This window comes from Festucalex cinctus, chromosome 10, assembly GCF_051991245.1.
Source record: "Festucalex cinctus isolate MCC-2025b chromosome 10, RoL_Fcin_1.0, whole genome shotgun sequence".
Lineage (NCBI taxonomy): Eukaryota > Metazoa > Chordata > Actinopteri > Syngnathiformes > Syngnathidae > Festucalex > Festucalex cinctus.
In genome coordinates this window covers 10,029,916-10,049,641 of record NC_135420.1, presented here as the reverse complement: position 1 = coordinate 10,049,641, position 19,726 = coordinate 10,029,916, and the positions used below count along the sequence as shown (strand labels likewise).

Sequence of the window (19,726 nt, the reverse complement as noted above, 5' to 3'; positions counted from 1 at the left end):
CTAAGAATAAATTGTTTAAACAGCCAAGCTAAAACATAGACACGCTATGGAAGCTGTTTCAATGTCTTTCAATTTGGATTTTCAAAATAACATTTAAAGACACCAGTTCCTTTGATCTTGAAGTCTTAATACAGGAGATTGCAGGATGACAGTGCAGTCTTGCAGAAAGCTTGCCTTCATGACATAAGATTTTAAAGGGCATATTACTTAAATACATGGTCAGGCAAAAATGATCTGACACATTTGTAGGTTTAATAAATGACAAATAAAGTAAAGAAACAAAAAAGTGTTTCTATTTTCGAAAAGTACATATAATGCCATTTTTTTCATATAATGCCTTTTTGTTTTGTTCCTGCATAGTGCCATTATTTTTTTGTTTCTTTTTCAGTTGATGCCATGAATTGGACTGGTGAAAATTGCGCTTTCATTGTGGAAACGTTTATCAAACATACGAATCTGTAACCGCAACACAACAATCGTTCCGTTTGCACTTCAAACTTGGTAGACGTGACCCCGTACCAGCTCGTAACACGATCTTGTTATGGGTTACCAGCTTCAGAGCTACTGGATCTGCATTGAAACGAAAACGACAGTGTGTAGACAATAACGGATGCCATTTGACTGATTCAATTTTCAAAACAGAATGGCATAATATGTTCTTTTCAAAAATAAAAACACTTTTTTGTTTCTTTACTTCATTTGTCTTTAATTAAAGCTACAAATGTGTCAGATCATTTTGCCTGTCCCTGCATATTGTTTAGCTAATCTATTTCACAGCATGACCTTACACAAATCGTGGAATTTCATGCAGTTTTTGAAAACTTAGAAGTAGGGCACAGCCCAGTAGAAGTCCTCAAGGAAATAGATACTGTATGTCTTCAGTGTGGTAATCTAGTGCAGTCAATAAATACAAATACATACATCTAGTACTTTGTTAGTTAGTATTGTGTGATGCCAGACCTCTTCATCACTTTTGCGAAACATTCAATGACTCTTATACTTCTGGTCTGAAGCAACACTCAAAAAAAGATGCAAACTCATAGCATTAGTTTCAGTATGTAATTCCTTTACTTCGGGGCGGCAAAAGAAGAAGATTATGCATACAAGTTATACATATGATGTAAGCGGTCTCACTATGTGGTGTTTCAAATTTAGTACTAACTGCGCTTTCAACCATATTGAGCCCGTGTGCGCCGGGAGTTCTTGCGTGTACGTAAATTTGCATGCATTTGGTGGAGATATTGCTCACCCCTATGCAAATGAGCAACACGCCGTTTGAGTGACGCAAACAACGTACTGTGGATGAAATCTATATGGGCTTTTGCAACACTGGCCATGTTGGGGTACTGGAACATACGACAAGAAACCTCCAAAATAAAAATGTACATATTTTCATGAGTATTCACCTAGATTTAGAGCAGGGGTGAGCAAACTCAGTCCTCAGAGTTCTTTTGAGGTTTCCCTCTTCCAACACAAGCTGATTCCAATCAACATGATCGTTATGCAGAGCTTGCTGATCAGCTGTGTTGGAGAAAGGAAACATCCAAAACCTGCAGGATTCCGCCCCTCAAGGACCGAGTTTGGCCACCATCGATTTCGACCAGGGGTGGCAAACTGCAGTCTTCGTGGGCCGGAGTCCTGCAGGTTTTATAGATTTCCCCAGTGCAGCTGATTCCAATTAACAGGCTCGTTATCAGGCTTCTGCAGCTTGCTGATGAGCTGATCGTGAATCAGCTGTGTTAAAGAAGGGAAATATCCAAAACCTGCAGGATTCCGGCCCTTGAGGATCGAGTTTGCCCACCGTTGATTTAGACCCTCAAAGACAGCATCATTTTACTTTGTAAACAGCACATTGCCACGGCAACAGGGTAAGACGAAATAAAAAGCGTTCAATAGCTTCTCATCTTAAACGTCTTTAGATGAAAGTTTGAACATGATTGGATACATTTTCTAAGAGTTTGTTAAAATTTGACCTCTATCAAAGGGCAAAAATGGCGCCAAATTTCAAAACAAAATCAAAATGGCAGGATTTCTGTACCATTAACTCTATTGAGTTTACTTTTATGTACATCTCCGGGTGCTTTTTTTGTACTCATGTATGGCAACTGTAGCCCGGAGGCAGTATCTTATTTTGAAATGACTTGGTCAGAACCATCAAAAAGCCCAAAACGGGTCACAACACTGCCTACGGGATTTATTAAAGTAGCACATTTTTCGCCAGGCCTAATGTGTGTGCAAAAGGATACTAATACTACTACTACTACCACTACCAGTACCAATACCAATACCACCACCACCACTACTACTACTACTACTACCTGAAGTCACCTGAAGCTTTGCAAGCCATGGCAACCCAAGTGCGATGTGTCATGCATGTCACACTGATTTAAGCACACTTTGTCAGAACATGCATTACCAGGAGCACAAACATACAGATTTAATCCCTTAACATGGGTATGAAGTGACATAGTGATAATAACGTGGTACATTATTGTGCTGGTGTCATTGGTCGCTGTTGTGACATAGTTGAGTACAGACCATTTAAAATTCATTGGAAGAAATCTTCCTACCTTATCCAAAAAAAAGATTGTATAATTCAGCATTTGATGACCTCAAAGCATGTGATGAGATTTGAATTAAAAGCTAAATGGAGTATAGCATTTTTTTTCTTTCTGCCGTTGAGTTGAGAGCTCTTGGGAACACTCAAAGCCTGTGAAAGTGAGTGTGAGATCAATGTAGAAGAGCGAAGATGTCGAGGCCACAGGTCGATGGCCACGCTGCTGGCGGACTGTGACATGTGACATGCATCTGAGCGGTGACACTTTGTCTTTGTTCATGCAGTGTTTGACCTGACACTAACACTTCTTGCTGCCTGGCGATTAATCAAACCCAACGTGAACTTCACTGATTCACTACTGTTTTTGTTTTGATTTCACATAAAAAGATAAATAGCTCAATTAAATATGTTTGATTGATGACAACCGCTCTCTTTGGTGAACTTAACCCAATATACTGAAGTTCCAGTACAAAAGTTGGAGCAGAAATAGTGTACAGAATTTAGCACAACACAAATAAATGATAACCTTACGGACAGAGTAATTATTCGTTATTCAACAAAACACTAATCCTGCTCCTGTCTAATGACACAAACCATGTCAATTAAAGGTGCGCTAATAAACTGACTTTGTAAACATGGTTTCTGACCTTTGAGGGAATAACTGTATATGGACACATAAACACGTACTTACAAAAGTGAGTACATATAAAGTTACAGTTTATAAGCTGACTACTTTTCATTGTGTCAAAAGTGTCATTTCTTCATCCCATGAAAAGCAGTGTACTCACGTTTGTGAGATTCTGTGTGTCACATATGAAGTGATTTTACCTGTGATAGATTTAAAAGTATCAAAACTAGTTATATAAAAATATTCAGAATGATCTCTGACTTTTATCCCCAATGAGCCACATTTCAGCGTCTGCAATGTCCTACCACCGAGCCATGAGTCGAGTGCTTTTGAATCCACTTGTTGCTCTGCACATTCTCGCTTGTCCACTTCAATAATGGCACTCTAAATGGTGGACGCGCCAGTGCTGAAATAATTCCAACATTGCTGTTTGTATTTGCTGAACGTTGTATGAGCTTTGCAGTGTCATATGTCAAGATGAAAGTCAGCCAATTGTACTGTTTTTCCAAACCAGCAACTTGATGTTGGTCATTTTCAAAGGTCACAGAAGAGTTTGTGTCCTGCTGCAAACTGGAGTGGTTGTTGTGGTGCTTTATCTCATGCAGTGTGCTGCTGCTCCATGTAATAAGACCCATGAATGTACTATCAGCACATACAGTGAGACACATATTGCTGTTGTGAGATAAGAGCAACGTGACAGATGTAGAAAATTAGTAATTAGTGCCATTGTGGTTATTCTGGCAGTTAAACTGAAAACAGATTAAAAAAAAAAAAAGCTACTTCGTTTTGGCTGTTAACTGTGTTCTGGGGCCTGAAAATGCAAATATTCAAAAACAGATCTGGCAGTGGACTGTTTTAAAAATGGCAAAGTTTTAGTTCTGTGAGAATTAAGGACATCACATGCATGTAAAAACACAAAACAATTATAAGATAATAATAATAAGATACCAAATGAGCAAAGTGTAGACTCTATTTACTGTCATTTACTCCAGCAAAGAGTTGTTTTGCTTGCATAAATCACCTTTGACATATTGTAGGTTGATGATACAACCTGGGCGCCATAGATATGTTTACATAATGTAATGTAAAGTGTCCTCGATGTTGTTGTCTTTATGTGGTGCTTTTTAACAAACACACCCAGTGTTGGGAAAGTTCATTTTCCATGTGAACTAGTTCAAAGTTCACCCCACAACATTTAAAATGAACTAGTTCAGTTCATAGTTAATAATTTAACTTTTTTCTAAGTTAATAAGTCCAAACTGAACTAGTGCATAGTTCTTTTTTATTTATTTTATTTTATTTATTTATTTTTAACAACCCCCACCACCCACCTTCCCCCATGTGTTGCTGTGACCTGTTGACCTCTGGTAGGTTTGGACAACTGTGGGGGAAATTAAATAAAAACCATGATTGTGATTGAAATCACGATTAATACATCCATTTAATTCAAAACTTCGTACTTATTCAACTACGAAAACTGCTTAAAAATGTCCTCACAGGTTCATGCAGCCATTGTATTTTGTGCCATGTCATGTGGAAATGAGTGTTAGTATGACCAAAAAAGGAGGAAAGGAACATTCCTTGAATCCAATGACAATGACAAATTAAATTAGTAGATACAAAAAATAAAAAAACAAATAAAAAAAAAATACTGTATACTGAAATAATAGCATTATTTAGCGATTTTAAAATTAAAAAAACAAAACAAAAAACATACTGACGTGTTGGGCTCTTAGGGGCAGTGTGCTGTAGCTGCATAGAGTACACATATAAAGACATAGAAGAATGTTGCATTTGAGCGCTATTTGTTGGTTTTGAACAGATTGGGAAAAAGTGTGCCTTTGAGCAGTATCTTATCTGTGTGTATGTGGTTCTACAGCGTTTGTGTGTGAACATTTTTTTATTTGAAGCAATACTACTGAAGTTGATGCTAATTTCCCGTTAGCATTTGAGTGGGATCGTCCATTGACTTTAGCATTAGCGCTAGCGATGTGTTATAAACAAAGCATGTTTTGTATTTAAATATACGATGTGTGAATTTCTTCTTGACGGAAGAGTCTCCTGCATTTGCTACACAAGCAACACAGCGCTGCTGTGAGCTACATCGGGAAAGCATGCGTCACATGTATGTATGTGCCTTGTGACTGTTTGTCGCCTAGTCTTTACTCTGGTTTTCTCCTTACAGTCAGACAAGAGAAAACCTGGCAACCTGGAACAAGAATGAAGTGCTTTCAAAGTCGTTCATTAGCCACAAAATGAGCTTTTTCAAAAATGCGCAACCTTCAGTTCACGTTCGCCTAAAATATGAACGAGTTCATGACAACTCGTTCAGGTACAACACTGCTGTTCCCATTCCTTCATACATGCTTGCTGTCAGTAAACATACTTTGAGGTGATTAAGTGAGATGTGATATCATAATTTAGCTGATGTACGGCCGACTGTAGAGTTTGAGACTTCTAATTTCTACAAGTCAGATTTACACAGGTTACACTTGTTTTGGTGACATACGTAAATCAGTTCTTTGGTTACTCGAGGCTGGAGGATCGGAGATCATCCATGAAATGTGACCTGTACGTACTCCACCAAACCTGAGCTGATGCCAGCACAAGAAAAAGAAACAGTGTCAATTTCAGAGGGACAGGCGTACAGCACAACAAGCCGTTGGGCGTTTGGACTGGGACAGAAGCTGTGACCGATACCAGACTCTGTGATGGTGCGGTATAATTTTTTTTTATTTTTGGATTCCGTCTGGTGAACTGGCCATTCATTACATTTTGGATTGAACGCTGCAGGACTTCTCAAGAACTGAATGAGGATTGATTCAGAATTATCCAAACATCACGCTGGTTAAAGATGTCCTGCCTGATGAAACGGAGAAGAGAAAGAGTTTTATTTTCTACAAAGACTCACTATTTTATTGAATTCAGAAGAAGTTGTGCCGTGAAGAGCCTTGAGATAATCGGCTTGCCTTCATGAGATGACCTTGTGATGGTTAACTGTGGATGCATCGCCCGTCTGTGTGTGCCACTCCTTGACAAGCTCTGTTAATTAATCCTCACGTTCAAAAGTGATGAATCAAATGTAAGTCACGGAGTGGACACCTGAGGCAAACAAAACATTTTTGGATTCTGAGGCTAATCAGGACTATGAAGATGGCATCATCCAGTGTGGAGCTTCCAATCAGTCCTTTCTGCTTCCGGCGCCATTCCTGGGTTGGGTATGTGAAGCTAAACAAGAAGTGGCCGCCCTTCTTGGTGATTGTTATTCCTGTTAAAATGCTCACTACTTGTAGTCACTGATAAGTTAGTCAGTGGTCAAAGAACTGGCTTTATACACGTCTCATGTTAAAATGTTCTACTCATTAAGGCACTTCCACAGAAAAAGTGTATAGTTGAAAGGATACACAGTCTGTCTGTTAAATAACATTTTAGGGAAAGGTCATAATTTAGGTTGTAAAGACACTTTTGTTAAAGTTGTGTGGATTGCTTGTGCCAGTCACATGCTGCCAGAATGATTTTCAGACATGATCTCTTCAGGTAATAACAAGATAAGATGAAATGTTTGTTGATGTGAATTATGATGGAATCAGTTAACTAAAACTAAGGTATGCTTTCAGGGTGTCATGTTTGGGTCACGCCAGGGTTAGGTTTGAGTTCATGACCTGTTAAGTTTGGGTTCATGACCATCTGGTCATGTGTCAAGTGTTTGGAATTGATGTAACAGCATCTAGTTTCAACTGGTTTTAAGTTATGTGACAGCTATGTGATGTCAGGAGCTTTGTGATGGCAATCTTTAATCCTTTACTTAGTCACAACCAATCAGATCGATCAAACGTGCTGCAGTAAAACTTCACTACAATCTGTCTTTAAGAACAATCTGCATTGTCCTTGGCAGAAACAACAGCTATGATTTCCAAAAACAATCTCAAATATGGACTCATCAGACCACAGCATAATTTTCACCTTTGTGTCAGTTCATCTCAGATGAGCTTATGTTGTTGATATACGGATTTCGTTTTGCATGGGAGTGTTTTGAGTAGCATTTGTAGATGTAGTGGTAAGTTGTGTAAATGACCAAGGTTTTCTGAAATGCTCCTGAGCCCTTGTGACAAGTTCCCTCATACAATGTGCCAGTTTTTAATGCAGTGATGATCATTGAATGTTGGTTTTCAGAAGTGCGACTCACATGCAGCGATTTCTCCACATTTTTATGTTAATATGGACCATATATCCCTTCCCTTAAATCTCTACTATTGTATGTTGAGATCGTGCTCTTAAAATGTTAAACAATTTGCTCACAAAGTGGTGAACTTCACAGCCTCACTTGCGGATAACTGAGCCTTCCATGGATCTTCCTTTCATAAGCAATCATGGCACTCACCTGTTTCCATTTAACCAGTTGATCTAAGGAATTTGCACAGGTGTTTTTTTTCTCTTTAGAATTCCATAGCTGTTAAATGTAGAAACACCCCAGATGGGACTCGAACCCACAATCCCTGGCTTAGGAGGCCAGTGCCTTATCCATTAGGCCACTGGGGCTTGAGTGCAAAGGAGCAGGAAAGTACTTTCATTTGCTACTCATTTATTTTATTTTTTTATTTTTTTTATTTTTCCTTTTCTTTACAACAAAGTCATGCTGCTTTAACGCGTGCATCATGTGGCTTGGCATCGTCTTGCTGACACAAGCAGTGACGTCACTTAATAAGATGTAGTTTGGCTATCAGCATCTGCTGCTTCAAAACCTGTGTGCACCTTTCACCAGAAATGTTCACAGATATGCACTAACAACCCCCCGTACCATCACAGATGCTGACTTCTGAACTTAACGCTGAGAACAATCTGGATGGTCTTTTTTCGTCTGGCCCTGAGGACAACGTCTATGATTTCAAATACGGACTCATCAGACCACAGCACATATTTCTATTTCGCATCAATCCATCTCAGATGAGCTTGGGCCCAGCGAAGCCGGTGACATTTTTGGATGTTGTTGGTCTTAAGAGTTTCGTTTAGCAGCGTAAAGTTTTGCATTTGTAGATATAGCAACAAACTATGTTGGCTGACCAATGCTTTTCTGAAGCATTCCTGAGCACTTGTGACAATATCCTTGATACAATGATGCCGGTTTTTAATGCAGTGATCATGAACTTCACCACAGCCTCACTTGTGAAAAATTAAGCCTTCCATGAATGTTCCATTTATAAGCAACCATGGAACTCACCTGTTTCCAATGAACCAGTTGACCTGTGGAATTTCCACATTTTTTTTTTCTTTAGCACAGTGGTTAAATGTAGAACCACCCCAGATGGGACTCGAACCCACAATCCCTGGCTTAGGAGGCCAGTGCCTTATCCATTAGGCCACTGGAGCTTGAGAAGAATGGAGCAGGAAAGTGGTTTTATATTCTAGTTTCTTCAATTTTTTTTTTTTTTTTTGCACACTCTTGGCATTTCCTCGATGAACTTCAAGAGTCGTTATCAGGCATGCTGATTAGATGATTATATGAATCAGATGTGCTAGAGCAGGGGTGGCAAACTGCGGTCCTCGAGGGCCGGTGTCCTGCAGGTTTTGTAGATTTCCCTACTCGAAGTGCAGCTGATTCCAATTAACAGGCTCGTTATCAGGTTTCTGCAGAGCTTGCTGATGAGCTGATCATGAATCAGCTGTGTTGAAGAAGGGAAATATCCAAAACCAGCAGGACTGCGGCCCTCGAGGACCGGATCTCGCCACCCCTGTGCTAGAGGGCGGAAATATCTAAAACCTGCAGGACTCGGGAGGACTCTCGAGGACCGGAATTGGTGAACTCTGCTTTATACAATGATGCAGGTTTTTAATGGTGATGGTGAATGTTGGTTTTCAGAATTGCTACTCACATGCAGAGATTTCTCCACATTCTCTGAATTTACTGATATTAAGGACCATAGATAATGACATACCTAAATTTAACTGCTATTGTACGTTGAGAAACAAAAAAAATTAAAGCATTGAACTATTTGCTCACAAAGCAGGGAACTTCACCCCAGCCTTACTTTTGTACAACTGAGATTTCCACAGATGTTCCATTTGTGAACAATAATGGCAGTCATCCTGTGGAATTTTTGCTTTTTTAGCATCCCACAGGTGTTTAACATAGAAACACCCCAGATGGGACTCGAACCCACAATCCCTGGCTTAGGAGGCCAGTGCCTTATCCATTAGGCCACTGGGGCTTGAGTGAAAAGGAGCAGGAAAGTGGTTTTATTTGGCAGTCATAAAAAAAGCGGGTGATTTACATTGTAGGTTCTCACTAACGGCATCTAAACTGTAAATGAACACGTGGAGTTGTATTTTGAGAAAATGTTCTTAAAATGTTGGACAATTTGCTCACAAAGTGATGAACTTCACCAAAGCCTCACTTGTGAACAAATGAACCTTCCATGGAAGTTCCATTAATAAGGAATTAACCATTTCACCTGTACAATGTCCACAGGTGTGTTTCTGTTTGAGTGTTTCACAGCTGTTAAAATGTAAAAACACCCCAGATGGGACTCGAACCCACAATCCCTGGCTTAGGAGGCCAGTGCCTTATCCATTAGGCCACTGGGGCTTGAGTGAAAAGGAGCAGGAAAGTACTTTCATTTGCTACTCATATTTATTTATTTATTTATTTTCTTTACAACAAAGTCATGCTGCTTTAACGTACATGTGGCTTGGCAGCATCTTGCTGACACAAGCAGTGATGTCACTGAATAAAATGTAGCTTGGATATCAGCATATGCTACTCCAAAACCTGTGTGCACCTTTCACCAGTAATGTTGACAGATGTGCATGTTACCCATGCCATGGGCGCTAACACCCCCCCGTACCATCCCAGATGCTGACTTTTGAACTTAACACTGAGAACAATCTGGATGGTCTATTTTCATCTGGCCCTGAAGACGTCTATGATTTCCTAAAACAATTTCAAATATGGACTCAATAGACCACAGCAGACATTTCCATTTCGCATCAGTCCATCTCAGATGAGCTCGGGTCCAGTGAAGCCGGCAACATTTTGGGATGGTGGTGGTGAATGGCTTTCGCTTAGCAGTGTAGAATTGTAACTCGCATTTGTAGATATAACTCCAACCTGTGTTGACTGACAAATTCTTTTCTGAAGCGTTCCTGAGGCCTTGTGCCAATATCCTTTATACAACGATGAGAGTTTTTGGAGTTATGTTGAATGTTCGTTTTCAGAATTGCTACTCACATGCAAAGATTTCTCCACATTCTCTGAATTTACTGATATTAACGACCGTAGATAATGACATGACAAAAAAAAATATGAAAATAACCAATTTGCTCACAAAGCGGGGAACTTCACCGCAGCCTTCTGAACAACTGAGCTTTCCAGGGATGTTCCATTTGTAAACAATCGTGGCACTCACCTTAACCAGCCCACTTGTGGAATATTCACAGTTTTTCCCACAGCTGCTAAATGTAGAAACACCTCAGATGGGACTCAAACCCACAACCCCTGGCATAGGAAGACAGTGTCTTATCCATTAGGCCACTGGGGCTTGAGCAAAGTAGTTTCATTTGGCAGTCATTAAGTTAAAAGTACAAAACCACGTTAATTCTTTTTTTTATTTTTTTTATGTTATTGTGGACAATAGACAATGACATCCGTAAATTCCCAGGTATTGTATGTTGAGAAACAGTGTTCCTAAAATGTTGGACAATTTGCTCACAAAGTGGGGAACTTCACTACAGTCTTAAAAAAAAAAGTCATGGCACTCACCTGTTATCAATTAAGCTATGAAACCTTCACATTTTTTTAAGCATCCCACAGATGTGAAATGTCAAAGCACCCCAGATGGGACTCTAACCCACAATCCCTGGCTTAGGAGGCCAGTGCCTTATCCATTTGGCCACTGGGGCTTGGATGGGATAACAAAGTGGTTTTATTTGGCAGTTATAAAAAAAAAGGGCCCGTGCGATTCATAAAACCATAAATTGATTATTTTAATGTCTATAAATTTAAAGGCCTCTTTTTTTTGTCCTACTGTTTTCTTGAAATTTGCTGTTCACATGATTTTAAAAGTATTTTCTTGCATTTGACCTGACTTATTCCACTTTAAGACAATTCAAAATGTCTTGAATTTATATTTACAATTATTGAATTAGAGTCATGAAAACTTTTGCATCTCATCGATGGTGGTGTCAATGTTTGTGTAATACTTTTTGATAATAACACTAACACTTAAATAAATAACTAATTTTACCAGGTACTGCCTCCGCAAAATTTAATTGTAAATTTACTGTTGTTTTAATTTATTATTATTATCATGTCCTTGATATTTAAGAAGAATTGATAAATATTCATAATTATTCATTCAAACAGTTTAATTTGAGCTGCACTTAGTTTTTTATGCAGTGGTGATCATTGAATGTTGGTTTTCAGAATGCTACTCACATGCAGTGATTTCTCCACATGTATTTATTTATTTATTTATTTATTTTGTTATTATGGACCATAGATAGACATACCTAAATTTCCCTGCTATTGTACCTTAAGAAACACAAAGTGATGAACTTCATCACAGCCTCACTTGTGAACAACCGAGGCTCTGTTTACACAGAAGCAAAACCGGCTTCGTTCATCAAACAAATCTTGTACAGACAGAACCGTCGCAAGACATGCGAGTGTCCAAAAGAAGACGCTGAGGACGTTTACCGGCTGTAATATATATGCCAAGTCTGGAGTGGCGCTGTAGCGCTGCCATAGGGAGTTAACGGGAAGCGTAGAAGAAGACTCAACGATGAAGATCTGAATAGCCGGTTTTGAAGCCGCAAGGCCTCTATATTTAGATATAATATATAGAAACGTGCCCTGCGATTGGTTGGCAACCAGTCCAGGGTGTCCCCCGCCTACTGCCCAGAGCCAGCTGAGATAGGCGCCAGCAGCCCCCGCGACCCTTGTGAGGAATAAGCGGTCAAGAAAATGGATGGATGGATGGATATAGAAACGTTTTTCGGCATCCGATCCTATACATTTACAGTATCGTAAAAACAACAGGGGTCTAGCAACTGAGTGATAAAAGAAAAGGGGTCTTCAAAGTACTTTAAACAGTGGTCTGCTCGCAAGATGGGGAATTACTCTGGCTGCCCTATCGCTTCAACGGCTTGCACAGGCTGTACATTAATATATACAGATCAGTGAGGCAAACATAACAGTGGAGAAGTGACAATGCCAAGTGACAATCAAGTACAACATCACACAAAATATTTTGCTGTAAAAGCAGAAATAAGCTAAGGAAGTTGCGCAAATCAACAAAATCATGGCTGTTCGCCATTGTTGTTGACAGACTGGCGGTCCGTGCGCAGTCACGGGAGAAGTAGCTATAGTGCTATAGTGTCCACGTTGGAACGTGCGGGGCGTTTGAAATCTATCCACTCTGGAGCCCTGTTTCAAGCTCCGAAACCGAGCCACTGTGTGGACAAACTGCCTAAACGGTAGGAAACTAATGTTGATACACCGAATCGGGCTTTCGGAATCCATGGATGTTCCATTTAGAAGCAATCATGGCTCTCACCTGTTTCCAATCAAACAGTTGACCTGTGGAAATTACACAGGTGCTTTTTTTTTCATTAGCATCCCACAGCTGTTAAATATTGAACCACCCCAGATGGGACTTGAACCCACAATCCCTGGCTTAGGAGGCCAGTGCCTTATCCATTAGGCCACTGGGGCTTAAGGGGAACGGAGCAGGAAAGAGCTTTCATTTGACAGTCATAAAAAAACGTAAAAATATCTTTATCCCTCAGTTTTTATATTACATACATTTTGTGTACTGTATTTGTTTTGTTAGCATGTGCCAAAATGACACTGATTAAGTTGTGATGTTTTTCTGAGATCCGATGTCATTCAAATGAGTTTACAGTTTAGTTTGAGCTGCTCTTAGTCACAGAATCTGATTGCTTTGTCAAGCAATTCATAGGTATAAAGGGACAGTAAATAGTAGTGTATGCGTATATATTATCATACCGTTGGGGCCAAACTGGTGACCACTGTTCCATGTTACTGCGATAGGCTGGCAACCAGTTCAGGGTGGACCTCGCCTCCTGTCCAGAGCCGGCTGAGATAGGCTCCAGCACCCCCCGCGACCCTTATGAGGAATTAGCGGTCAAGAAATTGGATGGATGGATGGATGTTCCACGTTAAAGGGTTTAGGAAGAGGGTTTATCCAAACATGCCGCAGTAGAACTTCAGTACAATTTATCTCTATGTGAAAACAATCTGGATGGCCCTTTTCTTCTTTGGCCTGCTGGACACATCTACAATTTCCAAAAACATTTTCAAATATGGACTCGTCAGACCACAGCACAATTTTCCCCTTTGTGTCAGTCCATCTCAGATGAGCTTGTGTTGATATATGGCTTTCGCTTTGCATGGTAGAGTTTTAAATAGCATTTGTAGATGTAGTGTCAAGTTGTGTTAACTGACAACGGTTTTCGGAAGTGTTCCTGAGCCCTTGTGACAATATCAATGATACAAAGATGGCGGTTTTTAATGAAGTGATGATCATTGAATGTTGTTGATTTCTCCAGATTCCGTGATTTTTGTTTTTGTTATTATGGACCGTAGATAGACATACCTAAATTTCCCTGCTTTTGTACTTTGAAAAACAGTGTTCTTAAAGTGTTGGACGATTTGCTCACAAAGTGGTGAACTTCACCGCAGTCTTATTTGTGAACTGAGCCTGAATAGCCACGGATATTCCATAAGCAAATATGGTCCTCACCTGTTTCCCATGAACCAGTTGACCTGTTTCCACTGTTTTTCTTTTTTCTTCAGCACAGCTGTTAAATGTTAAAACACCCCAGATGGGACTTGAACCCACAATCCCTGGCTTAGGAGGCCAGTGCCTTATCCATTAGGCCACTGGGGCTTGAGAGAAATGGAGCAGAAAAGTGGTTTTATATTCTAGTTTCTTCAATTTTTATCTATTTTTTTTTTTTTTCCACACTCTTGGCATTTCCTCGATGAACTTCAAGAGGAGTCACCTGAAATGGTTCTCCAACAGTATTGAATGAGTTCTCGGGTGAGAATGTAACAGTTTAATTTGAGCTGCTCTTAGTCACAGAATCTGATCGCTTTGTCAAACAATTAATCGGTGTAAAGGGACAGTCGTGTCAAGTTGTGTTAAATGAGAATGGTTTTGTGAAGTGTTCCTGAGCCCTTGTGGTAATATCCTTTAAAACAGGGTTCATCAATTCTGGTCCTCGAGGTCCGGAGTCCTGCAGGTTTTATTTGTTTCTGCCTACCAACACACTTGATGCTAAAGCTCAGAGTCGTTATCAGGCATGCTGATGAGATGATTATATGAATCATATGTGCTAGAGGGCGGAAACATCTAAAACCTGCAGGACTTAGGACCCTCAAGGACCGGAATTGGTGAACTCTGCTTTATATAATGATGCCAGTTTTTAATGCAGTGATGTTGAATGTTGGTTTTCAGATGTGGAAATTTCTGCACATTATCTGAATTTACTGATGATATTATGGACCCTACTATGAGATTGAGAAACAGCGTTCTTAAAGCATAGGACAATTTGTTCACAAAGCGGTGAACTTCACCTCAGACTGTTGTGAACAACTGAGCCTTCCATGGATGTTCCATTTATAAACTACCATGACACTCAACTGTTAACCAGCTCGCTTGTAGAATGTACGGGTGTGTGTGTGTTTTTAAAGCACACAAATAGAAACACCCCAGATGGGACTCGAACCCACAATCCCTGGCTTAGGAGGCCAGTGCCTTATCCATTAGGCCACTGGGGCTTGGATGGAACATGAAGCAGATTTTATTTTGCAGTGATAAAAAAAAGGCTAGATTGGAATAATCTATTGATTCGATTTTCCTTTTCGAGTGTGGTATCAATTCATAAAACCATGAATCGATTATTTTAATATCTCCACTGGGGCTTGATTGAAATGGAGCATGAAAGTGGTTTTATATTCTAGTTTCTTTAAAATACTTTTTTTTTTTTTTTGCACACTATTGGCATTTCCTCAATAAGCTTCAAGAGTAGTCACCTGAAATGGTTCTCCAACAGTATTGAATGAGTTCGCGGGTGAGAATTGCAAGAGTGTGCAAAGCAGTAATCAGAGCAAATGGTAGCTATTTTGAAGAAACTACAATCTAAAACATGTTTTCAGTTATTTCACCCTTTTTGTTACATACAAAACTCGATGTGTTCATTCTTGTTTTTGTTTTTTTTAGTGATGTCTGTAAATTCCCAGGCAGAAACTCTTAAAGTGTTGGACAATTTGCTCACACAGTTGTTCACAAAGTGGTGAAATTCACCACAGCCTAACTTGTGAACAAGTGAGTCTAGATGTTACTTTTATAAACAAGTATAAAACTCACCAATTCCAATTAACCAGCTCACAGGGATTGTGTGTGCGTTTTATTTTTTATTTTTTGAAGTTTTCCACAGCTGTTATATGTAGAACCACCCCAGATGGGACTCGAACCCACAATCCCTGGCTTAGGAGGCCAGTGCCTTATCCATTAGGCCACTGGGGCTTGGATGGAGTATGAAATTGGTTTTATTTGGCAGTCGTCAAAAAAAAAAGGCCGGGTTAAAATATGGAATAATCGATATTGACTCGATTTTCCCTTTCAAGTGTGGTATTGATTCAGAAAACCATGTACAGTCAAACCTCGGTTTTTCCAACATAATCCGTTCCAGAAGGCTGTTCTAAAAGCGATTTGTTCGAAATCCGAAGCAATTTTTCCCATTAGATTTAATGTAAATAATTTTAATCCGTTCCAAGTCTAAAAAAAACCTTTTTCCAATTTTTTTTTCTTCACTATTTTACACCATCAACTGCACTGTAAGTGTAACTTGGAGCCATGATTAGGGGCTAAAACACGATGCAAAACTAAAATGTAGAAACACCCCAGATGGGACTCGAACCCACAATCCCTGGCTTAGGAGGCCAGTGCCTTATCCATTAGGCCACTGGGGCTTGGATGGAGTATGAAATTGGTTTTATTTGGCAGTCGTCAAAAAAAAAAGGCCGGGTTAAAATATGGAATAATCGATATTGACTCGATTTTCCCTTTCAAGTGTGGTATTGATTCAGAAAACCATGTACAGTCAAACCTCGGTTTTCGAACATAATCCGTTCCAGAAGGCTGTTCTAAAAGCGATTTGTTCGAAATCCGAAGCAATTTTTCCCATTAGATTTAATGTAAATAATTTTAATCCGTTCCAAGTCTAAAAAAAAACTTTTTCCAATTTTTTTTTCTTCACTATTTTACACCATCAACTGCACTGTATACTGTTTAGCATAAATAGAAAAGGGTTGAAATAGACACTGTTTTATTTAGATATCCTATCTAAAATGATGAAAAAAACAAAAACAAAATGCAAACATTTCTGTGCACACTATTTTCCTCTTTTCTTCACCAGTTTTACCACTTACACTTGCTTTCTTTGGAGCCATGATTAGGGGCTAAAACACGATGCAAAACTAAAATGTAGAAACACCCCAGATGGGACTCGAACCCACAATCCCTGGCTTAGGAAGCCAGTGCCTTATCCATTAGGCCACTGGGACTTGGGTAGAACACAAAGAAGGTGTTATTTGGCAGTCATAAAATAACTAAAAATTCTTTACATTGTAGATTCCCACTGAAGGCATCAAAACTGTAAATGAACACGTGTGGAATTATGTACTTAAAAAAAAAGATGAACTAATTGAAAACATGTTTTATATTCCAGTTTCTTCAAAAGTCACTCTTTGCTCTGATGATTGTTTTGCACTCTATTGGCAGTCCCTCGATGAACTTCAAGAGGAGTCACCTGAAATGGTTCTCCAACAGTATTGAATGAGTTCTCGGGTGAGAATGTAACAGTTTAATTTGAGCTGCTCTTAGTCACAGAATCTGATCGCTTTGTCAAACAATTAATCGGTGTAAAGGGACAGTCGCGTCAAGTTGTGTTAAATGAGAATGGTTTTGTGAAGTGTTCCTGAGCCCTTGTGGTAATATCCTTTAAAACAGGGTTCATCAATTCTGGTCCTCGAGGTCCGGAGTCCTGCAGGTTTTATTTGTTTCTGCCTACCAACACACTTGATGCTAAAGCTCAGAGTCGTTATCAGGCATGCTGATGAGATGATTATATGAATCATATGTGCTAGAGGGCGGAAACATCTAAAACCTGCAGGACTTAGGACCCTCAAGGACCGGAATTGGTGAACTCTGCTTTATATAATGATGCCAGTTTTTAATGCAGTGATGTTGAATGTTGGTTTTCAGATGTGGAAATTTCTGCACATTATCTGAATTTACTGATGATATTATGGACCCTACTATGAGATTGAGAAACAGCGTTCTTAAAACATAGGACAATTTGTTCACAAAGCGGTGAACTTCACCTCAGACTGTTGTGAACAACTGAGCCTTCCATGGATGTTCCATTTATAAACTACCATGAGACTCAACTGTTAACCAGCTCGCTTGTAGAATGTACGGGTGTGTGTGTGTCTTTAAAGCACTCCATAGCCGTTACAAATAGAAACACCCCAGATGGGACTCGAACCCACAGTCCCTGGCTTAGGAGGCCAGTGCCTTATCCATTAGGCCACTGAGGCTTGGGTGGAACATCAAGCAGATTTTATTTTGCAGTGATAAAAAAAAGGCTAGATTGGCATAATCTATTGATTCGATTTTCCTTTTCGAGTGTGGTATCAATTCATAAAACCATGAATCGATTATTTTAATATCTCCACTGGGGCTTGATTGAAATGGAGCATGAAAGTGGTTTTATATTCTAGTTTCTTTAAAATACTTTTTTTTTTTTTTTTTGCACACTATTGGCATTTCCTCAATAAGCTTCAAGAGTAGTCACCTGAAATGGTTCTCCAACAGTATTGAATGAGTTCGCGGGTGAGAATTGCAAGAGTGTGCAAAGCAGTAATCAGAGCAAATGGTAGCTATTTTGAAGAAACTACAATCTAAAACATGTTTTCAGTTATTTCACCCTTTTTGTTACATACAAAACTCGATGTGTTCATTCTTGTTTTTTTTTTTTTAGTGATGTCTGTAAATTCCCAGGCAGAAACTCTTACAGTGTTGGACAATTTGCTCACACAGTTGTTCACAAAGTGGTGAAATTCACCACAGCCTAACTTGTGAACAAGTGAGTCTAGATGTTACTTTTATAAACAAGTATAACACTCACCAATTCCAATTAACCAGCTCACAGGGGTTGTGTGTGCATTTTTTTTTAATTTTTTTTTTAAAGTTTTCCACAGCTGTTATATGTAGAACCACCCCAGATGGGACTCGAACCCACAATCCCTGGCTTAGGAGGCCAGTGCCTTATCCATTAGGCCACTGGGGCTTGGATGGAGCATGAAATTGGTTTTATTTGGCAGTCGTCAAAAAAAAAAGGCCGGGTTAAAATATGGAATAATCGATATTGACTCGATTTTCCCTTTCAAGTGTGGTATTGATTCAGAAAACCATGTACAGTCAAACCTCGGTTTTCGAACATAATCCGTTCCAGAAGGCTGTTCTAAAAGCGATTTGTTCGAAATCCGAAGCAATTTTTCCCATTAGATTTAATGTAAATAATTTTAATCCGTTCCAAGTCTAAAAAAAAACTTTTTCCAATTTTTTTTTCTTCACTATTTTACACCATCAACTGCACTGTATACTGTTTAGCATAAATAGAAAAGGGTTGAAATAGACACTGTTTTATTTAGATATCCTATCTAAAATGATGAAAAAAACAAAAACAAAATGCAAACATTTCTGTGCACACTATTTTCCTCTTTTCTTCACCAGTTTTACCACTTACACTTGCTTTATTTGGAGCCATGATTAGGGGCTAAAACACGATGCAAAACTAAAATGTAGAAACACCCCAGCTGGGACTCGAACCCACAATCCCTGGCTTAGGAGGCCAGTGCCTTATCCATTAGGCCACTGGGGATTGGATGGAGTATGAAATTGGTTTTATTTGGCAGTCGTCAAAAGAAAAAGGCCGGGTTAAAATATGGAATAATCGATATTGACTCGATTTTCCCTTTCAAGTGTGGTATTGATTCAGAAAACCATGTACAGTCAAACCTCGGTTTTCGAACATAATCCGTTCCAGAAGGCTGTTCTAAAAGCGATTTGTTCGAAATCCGAAGCAATTTTTCCCATTAGATTTAATGTAAATAATTTTAATCCGTTCCAAGTCTAAAAAAAAACTTTTTCCAATTTTTTTTTCTTCACTATTTTACACCATCAACTAGAGGTGGGAATCTTGGGGCACCTCACGATTCGATTGCGATTACGATTCAGAGGCTACGATTCGATTATAAAACGATTATTGATTTCCCCCCAGGCAGCAGAAAAAAACCAATGTATTTTGGTGCTTTTAATGTTTCGTACATTAGTTACAAAAATAGTACAAAAGTCCTCTCAGGCCTAAATAAACTACTATTTCAGTATCAAGTTAACAGTTCAAAACAGTAAATAAAATACTCAAGTCCTCATTCTGTAACAACAGCTTTTAAG

At 39.2% G+C, this 19,726-nt stretch overlaps 1 protein-coding gene and 14 non-coding genes across 17 annotated transcripts in view; 1 reads left to right on the top strand and 14 right to left on the bottom strand.

Annotated features, from left to right (window-relative positions):
• The window catches only part of pde4ba (phosphodiesterase 4B, cAMP-specific a), a 199,959-nt gene that overhangs the window by 77,369 nt on the left and 102,864 nt on the right, over nucleotides 1–19,726 (top strand). The window lies entirely within an intron of this gene.
• On the bottom strand, nucleotides 7,652–7,724 carry trnar-ccu (transfer RNA arginine (anticodon CCU)). The gene has a single exon. It is a non-coding gene; the product is annotated as a tRNA-Arg (tRNA).
• trnar-ccu (transfer RNA arginine (anticodon CCU)) lies at nucleotides 8,480–8,552 on the bottom strand. The gene has a single exon. It is a non-coding gene; the product is annotated as a tRNA-Arg (tRNA).
• trnar-ccu (transfer RNA arginine (anticodon CCU)) lies at nucleotides 9,319–9,391 on the bottom strand. Its single transcript has one exon. It is a non-coding gene; the product is annotated as a tRNA-Arg (tRNA).
• On the bottom strand, nucleotides 9,696–9,768 carry trnar-ccu (transfer RNA arginine (anticodon CCU)). Its single transcript has one exon. It is a non-coding gene; the product is annotated as a tRNA-Arg (tRNA).
• Nucleotides 11,009–11,081, bottom strand: trnar-ccu (transfer RNA arginine (anticodon CCU)). The gene has a single exon. It is a non-coding gene; the product is annotated as a tRNA-Arg (tRNA).
• On the bottom strand, nucleotides 12,822–12,894 carry trnar-ccu (transfer RNA arginine (anticodon CCU)). The gene has a single exon. It is a non-coding gene; the product is annotated as a tRNA-Arg (tRNA).
• trnar-ccu (transfer RNA arginine (anticodon CCU)) lies at nucleotides 14,020–14,092 on the bottom strand. Its single transcript has one exon. It is a non-coding gene; the product is annotated as a tRNA-Arg (tRNA).
• On the bottom strand, nucleotides 14,913–14,985 carry trnar-ccu (transfer RNA arginine (anticodon CCU)). Its single transcript has one exon. It is a non-coding gene; the product is annotated as a tRNA-Arg (tRNA).
• On the bottom strand, nucleotides 15,661–15,733 carry trnar-ccu (transfer RNA arginine (anticodon CCU)). Its single transcript has one exon. It is a non-coding gene; the product is annotated as a tRNA-Arg (tRNA).
• trnar-ccu (transfer RNA arginine (anticodon CCU)) lies at nucleotides 16,107–16,179 on the bottom strand. The gene has a single exon. It is a non-coding gene; the product is annotated as a tRNA-Arg (tRNA).
• Nucleotides 16,701–16,773, bottom strand: trnar-ccu (transfer RNA arginine (anticodon CCU)). The gene has a single exon. It is a non-coding gene; the product is annotated as a tRNA-Arg (tRNA).
• On the bottom strand, nucleotides 17,736–17,808 carry trnar-ccu (transfer RNA arginine (anticodon CCU)). Its single transcript has one exon. It is a non-coding gene; the product is annotated as a tRNA-Arg (tRNA).
• On the bottom strand, nucleotides 18,488–18,560 carry trnar-ccu (transfer RNA arginine (anticodon CCU)). The gene has a single exon. It is a non-coding gene; the product is annotated as a tRNA-Arg (tRNA).
• trnar-ccu (transfer RNA arginine (anticodon CCU)) lies at nucleotides 19,082–19,154 on the bottom strand. The gene has a single exon. It is a non-coding gene; the product is annotated as a tRNA-Arg (tRNA).